A 12704-nucleotide genomic window follows, 5' to 3' on the forward strand; every position below is an offset into this window, starting at 1 on the left:
TCCTTCAGAAGTCCTCATTCTCTGGCTCTCAGCTACCAGGCTTCTCTTCTTTCACTATATTAAGTCAGGGTCCCAGATGCACACAGAATTTAACCCAGATGTTTCAAATGGAGACACTTTAATGAAGGGACTCCTTCTAGAAATATGGGTATAGTTAAGGGAGAAAAAAGCAGTGTTGAAACACCCAGATCTGAGAGCTAGGGGAAGCCCTGTAGCTGAAGGGACAGGAGAAGAGATTGTGGTTGTGAATCCCCAGCTAAGAGTTAGACCTGGAAGTTGTAACCTTTGAGAGTTCCAGCTCCTGCCATGGAAACAGAAGAAAATAACCTAAGCTCTCTCCCCTCCTGACAGATAACTTCTATTGGTCAAACTCAACTGAAAACTAGTCAGCAAGGGGTATAGGTGATACATCCACTGAGGTCAGCCTCCCTTCTTGCAAAGAGTAAGACAGAAATTGGTGGAGAGTAGATTTGGGGTGGCAAGCTAAGAATGACCAGCACCACCACCCTTTTCCCACGAGAGCATTCACTCCAGCAGCTCTTTTCCCTCTACTTCATTATCTAGAGTAAGCCTGAATCAAGCTCCCAGAAAAACTTATGCCATGAACAAAATATTTATGGTCCATATAGTGGAAGTTAGCCCACTGAGTTTCAGATAAAGTTGTCTTATCTCTATTTCTGCCCCCGCCACAATTCTGAAATCTTTGAGTATTCTGTTATAAATTCTGCAATACCCATATCAGTAGCTGAAGTTGAATGACTGTTACTTGCAAGAATAAATGAACAAACAAATAAATGAAAGCTAGGCAAGGTCTCCAAGTTTCATCTCTTAGTGCCTTACTAGCTCATTGATTGTGATTTTTATGAAATACAGATGAATATGGGTATCTCAATCCATGATTTTTGCTTGGGTTCCCTCTCATAATTCATTCATCTACCAATAGGTCTCAATGCTGAACTTGAAAAATTATCCTTTCTAAATAGAGGAGATTAATAAGCAAGATCCCAAAGACATTTGTTTGACACAACAGCTGTTTGGAGAATATACGCCATTGGCAAATAAGACATTGTAACCCTCTGCAAGTTTTTAATATCAACTAATGTTCTCCAACAGAACTTTCTGCAACAATGGAAAGGTTCTGCACCTGCACTGTCCAATATGGTAACCATTAGCCACATCTGGCTCTTCAGGATGTGAAATGTGATGGGCACATCTAGGAAACTGAATTTTTAACTTTATTTAGTTTAACTTAATTTTAATAGCCACACGTGCCAGTGGCTACTATATTAGACTGATCAGATATAGACAAAGCATAACCTGGATAACAGTGAATGTCAAATTCTTATTTGCTCAGCAACAGAGGAAATGTTATAAATATATGATCTGAGTTTAAGTCTTTTTGCTGGCGTTTAAAAGCAGAGCAGCACAACTTGTTAAAAATAAAATGTGCATTAGCTTTACTCCCATGCTGGAGATATGGAACTGTCTCTTATCTCTATGAGTCAAAAGAAATTCATTGAATTGGAGGCAGGAATAGTATAATTAATATTAATTAATAGTATATATTAATAATAGTATACTATTATAATAATGTATAATATACAGGGTCCATTATACTTCTCACAGTTTTTCTACTTGAGGGCACTCTCTTAGTAATTTCCAAAAAGTCCCTATTTAGATTTCTTCCAACTCAGATAAAAATGGATTTAAATCTCAGCTCTATTAGTTAAAATTGTGCTCATTCTACTTTTTCTGCCATGTAAGATAGCAATGCTAATTCCTACCTGTTAGCAATACTGGGCATATCAAACAAGACAAAAATGCAAAATAACTGTCAGATCTGCAATAAATATTTCTTCTTCTTCTTGGAACCTATTCTTGGAAGGATTCTAGGAACTTTCTCTAAGATGACTGCCTACTCCAAAGACATTTTCCTGTGACCTCAGAGAAGCTAGTTAACCTTTTGGAATCGGTTTATCTAATATTGATACTACTATTTTCAGGGATGATTTCTGGATTAGGAATATTATATGAGCAAAGTACCCTGGATTTAGTAGGTGCTCAAAAAGTAGCTAGAAAGATATATCAATGTCTTAAAATAATGACATTTTCAAGGAAAAATTCAGTGGATAGAAGAGATTTAGCCTTGATTCCAAACCTCCAAAGGATTCCTGCCCTTTTCAGAAAAATAGACCAATTTACTTCTGCCGAGTGACTAAAATGAGGCAGGAAGTATTTATTGATGCCTGCTGTCATACTTGATTTCTTCCTCTTTTCCAGCTCCCCTCCCCTCTCTCCAAATAGACAAGGAAACCCATTTTTTGACCTTCTACTCTCCCTAAACTCTATTCTAGTCCACAGTTTAGATCAATAGTTTTTTATATGAAATGCTTTTTATTGAGCTCTAAGTATCTTTGACCCATCCTTTGGACAAAGACTGTGTGTGTTGTGTGTGAAACTAAGTGGTAGTGGAGGAAAAGAGAATATAAAGAGGTACGGGAGGAGAGGGGTTGCTGATGGAAAGTTCGAGTAAAAACTAAGCAGCACTAGTAAGAAGTCAAAAGAACAGCAGGTTGAATTTTTCCTTATGTTGTAGGGAAGTCTCAACTTAGCATCCATAAATGATGCTTTGAAAGAGGTGATGCAAACCCTCAGAATGTTCACCATAGCTACAGAGTAAACTGTTCTATAATAGTAGAGTGCAGACCAAACACATTATAAATCAGTACCACCTAAATACCATTCCACAGACATTTGGGGGAGTCTAATATGTGCCACCTGCAACAGTAGGCAGAGGTATTACAAAGTTTATTTGAACAAAGTCTTTGCCCTCTAAGGGCTCACAGCCAACTAATGGAGACACACACATAAATAAGCTACTTACAAACGTGTGATCCGGACCCGCTTACTCAGCAAGAAGAAAGAGGGGGAAAAAATGTACCTATCTCTGAGGAAACAGTGTCTGTACTCAGGGCTTAGCCTCATGGTAAAAATGCTAGAGACTACATAAACATATATAAAAAAGGAAATAAAAAACACTTAAAAGTCTACCTCCCAGAGGAACTGTATTAGTTAGCTAGGGCTGCCATACCAAAGTACCACAGTCTAGGCAACTTAAACAACAGGAATTTATTTTCTTACAATGCTAGGAGCTGGATGTCCAAGATGAAGGTATTAGCAGAGTTGGTTTCTTTTGAGGCCTCTCTCCTTGACTTGAAGATGACATGACCTTCTTCCTGTGCCTTCACATGGTCTTTCTTTTTTCTGTGTCTGTGTGTGCTTCTCTTCCTCTTATAAGGACACCAGTCACATTGGATAGGGCCCACTCTAATGACCTCATTTAACTTTACCTCTTTAAAGAACTTATCTTCAAATACAGTTACATTCTAAGGTACTAGGGTTTAGAACTTCAACATATGAATTTTAGAAGGATACAATTTAGCCCATAACAGGAACACGCATTAATATTTTGGTGTATTTCTTTCTTTAATATTACATAAATACAAATTTAAAGTGCATATGCACATAAATAGAACTTGGATTAAAATACTTAAAATATCTATTTTCTTGTAATATCTATGGCAATTATTTCCACATATCTTCAAGTATTCTGTGAAAATATAATTTTTGATGGCTGCATAACATGCTTTCATTTATCTGTACTATTCTATTTAAAATTTAAATTGTATCTACCTTATCACATTATAAATAATGCTATAATAAAAATACTGGTGTAGAAATCCTTGATCACAACTGTTACTAGGTCAAATTCCTACAAGTAGAATTATTGGGTCAAAATTATGCATACTTTAAAGTTTGGGGGTTTTTTGTTTTTTTGTTTTTAACCTATTGACTAATTATTTTCTGGAAAGGACATGCCATTTCACATTCTTATTAGCTGAACATATCGGTGCTGGTTTTAAATGTTTCATTTAGAAATACAATATGAAAACAGAGCCGTAAAAAAAAAAATCTATGGGGTTTTCAGAGAAGGAATATAGCAAGTCACCAGGAAAAAGTACAGTTGATCGACTGCCAGAGAGCCTCTACCCTAAGGAATTCACTGAGGTTCAAATACTGGTTCTCAGGGTGGCTAAATAATTTCTTAAATATAGTATAGGTTATATGGGGTGCCTGGGTGGCTCAGTCACTTAAGCATCTGCCTTTGGTTCAGGTTGTGATCTCAGGGTCCTGGGATGAAGCCCTGCATCAGGCTCCCTGCGCAGCAGGGAGCCTGTTTCTCCCTCTCCCTCTGCTCTTCCCCCTGCTCGTGCTGTCTCTTTCACTCTATCTCAAATAAATAAAATCTTTAAAAAAAAATAAATATAATATGGGTTATAAATGGTTGAGCTAGGTTAAGAACCTGGATCTCTATACTGTGAGATCTTTGCTGATATATTCATCTCTTGTCCTCAAGCAGCCAATTTTGATCTCCTATTCCAATTCCTTTGAATTTAATATCCACATTTGCTTCCTCCAGTTGCCCTTGATAGGAATTTGTCTCAGCTATCTCTCTGTAGAACCTAAATCCCACTCCTACCTAACCTGGCTCTTATCCCCACAGTGGTTGGTTATGGTGTCTCAGGGGAAGGGATGTTTATACAGACAGCATCCTTGCCTATTTGTTGAATGCAATGCATATTCAAGAGAAAAAATTATTAATGTATCTGGGCAAGGCCAATGTTTTGCAATTTAATTTAAAAGTGAGAATGAACATTCAGAGTAGGTTTTCCTTACCTTACTTACATTATTTGCAACACAAAATTTGTGAAATCATTTGACTCTCTATAAGACAGACATCAACTCCCTGCACCTGCATAAAATCAAGAAACATAATATAAAAAATAAAATTGAATCTATTTCAGACTAAGGAAATCAAATATTATTTAAGTTTTAAAAGCATTATGTATGCAAATTTCAACCCAATCTCAGAACTCATCAAAGGTTAAAACAAGTCGTGTATTTATATATAAAATTGGGGCTATAAATACATAGGCTATTCTGAGGCTAATTTAATTTCATTCATTAATTCATTCAGTTTTAATCAAATAAGAGTATATTTTTAGCACTTGTTATCAAGATGAGTAAGGCATTGTCACTGCCCTCAAGTGAGAGGTAGCTATTGCTATCATGGGGGTCAAAGAAATTAGGGCAGAGCAAGGTGATAAGAACAGTAATAGGTATAGGCGAATCATGAGTGATTCATTTGTTCTGGAGCTTTTGGTTGTGAATTGCATGAAGGCCAAGATTGGTGTCCGTTCTTTTTACCGATGTATCCCCAGCACATGGCATAGTGTTCACCCACTAGGTTAAGATAAAATGACTAAGGTAATCAGTGAAGTACTTGCATAACAAATGAGATATTATGTTTAATAAATAACAATCATTTATAATTAGCCATAGTAGCCGTCTCAGAACATTACCTTTACCCTGTGACTATTGAAAGATTTCTTGAAATCTTAGAAAGGTCAGCATTCAACTTTCAGTTTCCATGTTATTAATTTGATTATCTCTCCTCATAAGAATGGAAATTGAAAGTGTATCTGCTTGTTGAGTGTGTACTGAGGGATCAGAAAACTAGCTTAGAGTGCTTCCAAACCTTCTTAAACAACACTAACAAATTCATATTCTCAGCCTACCAATTTCATCCCTATAGTTTTCCGGACTTTCAAGGCCCCCTTCACATTGGCCCCATATCCAACCATGGTAATGATGATGATGGTGATGGTGATCATACCTACCAGGCCGTAGGTATGATCATGCAACCTATGAAGTAGAAACGATCGTCCTTCCCGTTTTACACACAGGAAACAGTATTAGAGATGTTCAGAGCCTTGCTTCAAAACTAGTGGATGGAATGGGATTCATATGAACAATCTGATCGAAGAGACCTAATGCTTCTCTCATTCTAGGGTAGATACACACCCATGGCTGAATCTTAATTTTCTAGCCACGGACTCTTTCTGTTTCACCTGCTTGGGGCTTTTGTTTGTTTTCTTTCCTTTCATTTTGTTTTGTTTTATAATTTGCTTTAAAGTTACGAGCTTTCAAGTTCACTAGAATTTGACACCAATTCAATAGTTTTATGCCCAGCTGCTTCAAGAATTTGTGTTATCTTTCTGACCTTTCTCTGAAATGCAATTGATTTTTTGGAGGCATTCCTATGGCTCATTTGATGAATTTTTTTACCATGTTCATCCAATAAGCAATGGTAGGGCTGGCAGGGAGGGAGTGAGGAGAAAAACTAACTGGCATTTGTGTAGTCCTTGCACTGATTCCTTTGTATAAAATATATTTAATCCTTATAACAACCTGAGGTAGGTTTCATTACCCCCACTTTACATGTGAGGATATTAGGCCTAAAGAGTTTAAATAACAAGTTCAAGGTCATAGAATTATTGAGATACATGAACAGATTCAAATCAGGTCTACTGGATTCCATATTTGAGGCTCTTTCCCACATCATTTTCACTAGTGATGAACTCCCTCTCTACTATTGAAACTCCCTGGTTTCATGCCCACATTTTTCTATTCATTAGAAATTATATTCCACATATCTTCTTGTATTAGGTTAAGTTAGATTATGTGGCAGTAACAAATTAACTCCAAAATCTCAGTTTAGCTCAATGAATCTTTCTTTTTCATGTTACACAGGCAATGTGGTTATATGGGCGTAGAGGTAGAGAACTGCTTCACGTGCTCCCTCAGGGATACTAGCTGATGGAGATTTCCACTGCTGGTTATGCCACTGGCCACTATAGCAGAGGAAGAGTACTGGAAAGTTTTAAACTTGGTATTATATTCTTTAACACATAATTAGTCATATGACAGGTTATCTTTGCGGTAGTCAAAAATCTCTCTACTTTCTTCTTCCCACACCTAGAACATGCCCCTTTCCTCCCAATATAGAGAACCCAAAAGCCCCGGGGTTTCTAGCAATGCATAATAGCCTTGGCATCAAATTTAGTGGTAATTCTTCATGGTCTAGGTTCCTGTTAGTTACATAGATAGGAAATCCACAGTCCTCCAGTACACCACCTAATACAAAGTGCCAAGTAGCCACAGTGACTGGTTAAAGTTGGAGTCATGCAATGCAGCAGTCAGGTCTGGGCTGCAACACCACTGGGCAGATGTTATAAAGAACAGCACCCCCAAGGTGAGGGAAGAATTTTCCCAATTTGGCTCTGATTCTGCTTTCTGGTTGGAGTACTCTGATTCACTGTTTTCTATGATCCCTGTTCCCTGGTCCGGGAGGTCCTCTATTGTGCCTTATCCTCCATACCACATACAAAAATGATTGTTGGAGTAATGTAGTCCTTATCCATTAGAAGGTTGTGGCCCAAGATGTGCTAGCCCAAGTTCTTAGTTTCTCTGTCATTCAAAGATGTAGTAGACTTCCTACTTGTTTCCTCTCATTTCCAAATGCAAGGGATACCGCCTTCCCCATTACAAACAGGCCTTTTTGGAAACTTGGTCCTCATATTTGTTAAATTTTTTTATCTTCTTGACACCAAAACTTCTGTCTCCTGACAGTTAAAGGTGGGCACGAAGTAGTAGGTAGAAAGGACTTGCTTAATATGAGCTTTGCCCTGATCTATTTAATCAATTGATAAGCTTTCCTGGATATCATATCCTTAATCTGATACTTCTCCTTTGGTACATTAATCCATTGAAGGACTGTGACAGCTGTTTTGAAGGTCATGGCCTTCAACTAATCTTTCCTAAAGGTTGGAATTGTCATTCAAATTTGTCTTTCTCAATATTGGCAGATCATGCATTTCTGGAATTTTTCTATTTGCTTCTCTTTCTATTTGCAACCAGCCAGTTCTTTTGTGGGTTTATCTCTTTCTTTCTCTAATCCCAAGCCAAATGCAGAAAAAAGCCACAAATACACACTACAATCATTTTGTTTTCCATCGCCTTTCCCCCAGAGATATAGTTCATCAGGTGTACCAACACCCTTGCAAGTTACTGCAGAGCAGTTTTATCAAATGTTTGGCCAGTGCAGAGCAAGGATGGCTATTACTCCAGCCTGTTTGCTTAGTGACCTTGCCCTTTACCATTTTTAGTTTTTCAGGGGCCACATCCCACCACTGGTACTGATTTTATCAGTAATTAGGACAGGCTAGATATACTGCATTACAAATTAACCTCTAAATGCTAGCGCCTTCCCACAACAAGTGCCTGTTTCCTTTCCGTGCTGCACAGCCAACACAGTTTGGCAGGGGCATGCTGCATGTGGTCTCTCAGGAATCCGAATTGAGTGAAGTCTGCAATCCAGCCTGTCACTGCTACAGGGGAAGAGAGAAGCCTGGAGAATTCATATGGCTCATCTGTGCTTCAGCCTGGAAGGAATACATATCAAGTTAGCTCAGAACAGGTTATATATGGATCTGCTTAACTGCACAAGTGCTGGAAAGCCGAGAGCACCTGAAATATTTGGTGAGCCTTTCTGTTTCTGCGAAGTGTGCCTTCTAAAAATCCAATGTCCGGTCTATGACTTGAAGTCCTGGCTTCAGAATTAATTTAGTGCCCACAAGGAAAACAATATCCATAAAGACTCTTTTTTTTCCCCCTGGTCCGACCCTGCAAATGGAGCATTGTCTCATGCAACCTGAAAGTTTGCTTAAAATTCTATAGGAAAATGGAGTTGATTCCTCTCACAGTGAAACATGCCTCAATAAAAATGAATGGTTTTGCCTATACTGTAACTGTAGTGTAGGTCCATTTGACTAAAACTTGAGTACATCCTTAGACATTTTGAAGAATTTCTTCCTTTTAAAGCTGCTATATTTACTGACATTTCCACCCCCTGGGAATCTGCTTCTCTTGTTTATTAGAGCTGCTAAAATGAAAGTTTGCCACCTGATTAATTTTAATAGTTTAGCCAGAAACCTGTGGATAATGTATATTGGCTGCCAAGCCTGAGATAAATTCTGTTGGCTCTGTTGCAAAGATTTTGGCAGAAATAAAGTATGCCCTTTGCAAGAAAGAAGCACAGAGGAGCTGGAGGGATGGAATTTCAAAAGCAAGTATGAAGAAAAAGACTGTTTTGTCTTTCTTTGTGACTTCCCACTGCAGCCAGGATCTGATAAACCCATTCAGCAATTCCTTTTTAGACCTCATATGTTTTATTTTAGCATTATAGTTAAGGAAGAGATGTAAGCCTTTTGTGTATAGCTGGACCCAATTCAAAGCAGAGACTTCAGAAGTGGCTTGGTGAAGCCAGCTGTAGGTTGTTGTGATGTTTAAAGAGATTTGGACAACTAAACAGCATCTTAAGGCACCAGGAGTTTACAGTGGGAGATTTGTATTGGAAGAGATCTCACTGTTGTGTGATTTATTAACCTCTTAGTTTTGTTTTTTGTTTTTGTTTTTGTTTTTGTTTTCCAATGCTGGTTCTTTCTCAAGACCTGCTATATAATTTGCAGGACTCAGTGCAAAATAATAAGGCTGATCCCATTATTCAAAAATCAAGAGAAAAGTATCATTAGAAGTATTAAAATATATAAAGTTTTTTCCTTCCCTTTGTGGGTTTTTTTTTTTTTACTTTATTTGGTATTCAATTCTAAGGAAAGTTACAATTTTAAATGATTAGCATGGATCTTACCATCCATCTTTATATCATGAAATGCCACTTCTATATGCAAGTATCAGAGCACTTAACTTGTATGCAGTATCACTGAAATTACACAATTCTTATTTGTGGCTTATCCCCAAGAATGCCTGGAACTGGCAGAAATGAAAATTACAAGCCAGACTCTGGAAAGCTGTCGTGAGGGTTAGGGGATGCTCAGGCATGGAGCAATCCAGGAAAGCACCCCTCAGGCATGGGGATTTTTGTGGGGTGAGCCAGAGTCTCTCAGGCACCCAGGTTCTGCCAGGTAATATAGACCACGTGCAGGCGCCTGGGTGGCTCAGTTGGTTGGGCAGCTGCCTTTGGCTCGGGTCATGATCCTGGAGTTCCGGGATCGAGTCCCGCATCGGGCTCCCTGCTCAGCGGGGAGTCTGCTTCTCCCTCTGACCCTCCCCCCATCTCATGTGCTCTCTCTCTCTCATTCTCTCTCTCAAATGAAATAAATAAAATCTTTAAAAAAATATATATAGACCATGTGCACACTTGTTCTGCCTAAGAGCTGCCTGAACTACTTACCAGGCACTGGCCAGGACAGCATCTTGAGAAGTGGAGCCAGGTATCTCCTCTCTCACAGGCCCACCTTCCCAGCCCGATGTATGGATAACCCCCAAGGGTATTATAACCTGCATACCTGGATGCCCTTGGTACCTAGACTGGAGACAGGTACTCACCACTGAGCTATCAGGGCAGGGACAGTAACCACTAAGCCCTGCCCCTACCCCTAGAAGCCATGGAATATCTGTGTCTAACTCCCATCTATGCCGGGGCCAGAATGTAGCAAGGAAACCAGCATGGGGAAGCAGAGGCCAGGCAAGGCAGGGGACAAGATAAGGGGAGCTGAGAATTTTTCCTGGAGAGGCAGTTAGAGGCAGGACCATGTGAGCTAAGAGGGTCAGGCTCATGCTCCATTATTCTCTTGGGCTCTGTTTATAAAACAAAAATTCAAAAGTAAAATTATTAAGAATTTCAAGACTGCAACAACAGAGAACTAAACTCTAAGCATAGGTCCTGCTGAAGCCAGGCTCTGTCCAACTGCAGTAGACCCCCACAGAGCCAACCCTGTCCTTCATTTTTTAGGACGTGGTCTTCCTGCCATCATTCAGCAGTGCTAGAGTGGTGACCAGCAACTGAGGTTGTAATATGGTGTATGTCAGAATTTAAAGATGAAGAGATGTCATTAAACAAATTGTCTTTAAGAAAATCTACTTTAACATATATACAATGGAATATTAGGCATCAAAAAGAATGAAATCTTGCCATTTGCAATGATGTGGATGGAACCAGAGGGTATTATGCTAAGTGAAGTCAGTCAGTCAGAGAAAGACAAATATTATATGATTTTACTCATATGTGGAATTTAAGGAACAAAAGAAATGAACATAGGGGAAAGGAAGGAAAAATAAAGATGAAAATAGAGGGAGGCAAACCATGAGAGATGCTGAACTCTAGGAAACAAACTGAGGGTTGCTGGAGGGGAGAGGGGTGGGGGGATTGAGTAACTGGGTGATGAATGAGCACTGGGTGTTATATGCAACTGATGAATCACCAAACTCTGCCTCTGAAACTAATAATACACTATATGTTAACTGATTTGAAAGAAGGAAGGAGGAAGGAAGGAAATCTACTTTAGGAGAGTAACACACTCTATAAATCTTCAGGTAAAGGAGAGTAGAACTTTTCCTGCTCATTTGGAGTTATATTTGTTCAGTTCTGTGCTATAGTTAGGATAGGTAAGTTTATTCAGCAATAAAATTTAACTCTGAAATTTCAGTGCTGTGACATCAAAAAGTTGATTTCTTACTCATAGTGTATACTTATCAGGAGTGAGCAGGGAGCCTTGATCCACACTGTCCTCCGGGATCCAGGCTGACAGAGGCCCTACTTCTCTGTGGCTGTGCCTTCTGAAACCAGGGCCTCTGAAGTCACTGTGGCAGAAGACAGCAATGAAGGTTTGGGCACCAGGGTTAGGATGATTCAGCCCAGAGGTGGGAAGGCCACTTCTGTTTACAGGGAATTACGGTAGCTCCATATGACCAAAAGGGGCCTGAGCAATGTGGAAAGGCCCATATTTGGTAAACAAAAGGTCCCTCTGCCATGATTTTCGTAACACTAAATGTTATGTCATTTCAGAGGTGATGCACTATTGTGTTCATGGCTGGGAGTTAGACCCAGCTCTCTTGTGGTCAATCTCTTTTCCCTGACAGTTGTGACTATTAGATCTTCTAACTATACTGAGCCAAAGTTTCTTCAGTGTAAAATAGAGATAATAAAGTCCAGGTCGCAATATTATTATAGATGTCTGTGAAAGCCCTATGAAAATTATCACTAGCTATTCAAATAATGGAATACTATTGTAGATCAGACTGAAAGAAAACCAAAGAGATACATTTATCTTGTCTTAAGCATCAAAATTCTCCAAAGGATATTTAATATATTATTTCTTGGAGGCATTGAGGGAGAAGAAAATGAGACACTGTATTAGTCATCAATTATTACATACCAAATTACTCCAAAAGTTAGTTGCTTAAACCAACAAAATTTATCATCTCATAGTTTCTGTGGGTCAGGAATCCAGTCCTAGCTGAGCGGTGCCTTCTGGTTCTGCATCTCTCACAAGGCTGCAACAAGGATGTCAGTTAGCACTACAGTCATCAGACTAGGGAAGGGTTTGTTTCCAAGCTCACTCATGTGGTCCTTGGCAGAATTCACTTCTTCCTAGGCAACTAAACTGAGGGTCTCAGTTCTTGGAGCAATTCATGTCATGGCATCTTGCTCCATCGGAATGGGTGAAGGAGAAGTTCCAGATAGATAGACAGATAGACAGATACAATAAGAAAAAGAAGGATCAAGAATGAAGTCAGTCTTTTGTAACAATCTCTATGTGACACGCCATCACTGTTGCCATTCTTTAGAGCAAGTCTCTTCTATTCCATTCTTTAGAAACAAGTCACTAGGTCCAGCCCATACTCAAGGAGAGGGGATTACACAAGAATTTAAATGCTGACGGACTGGGATCATTGGGAGACATTTTAGAAACTATTTACCACAGAGATTTTAGTCTACCTTT

The sequence above is a fragment of the Callorhinus ursinus genome, unplaced genomic scaffold, assembly GCF_003265705.2.
Source record: "Callorhinus ursinus isolate GAN/ISIS: 27379988/994484 unplaced genomic scaffold, GSC_fseal_2.0 scaffold52, whole genome shotgun sequence".
NCBI classification, from domain to species: domain Eukaryota; kingdom Metazoa; phylum Chordata; class Mammalia; order Carnivora; family Otariidae; genus Callorhinus; species Callorhinus ursinus.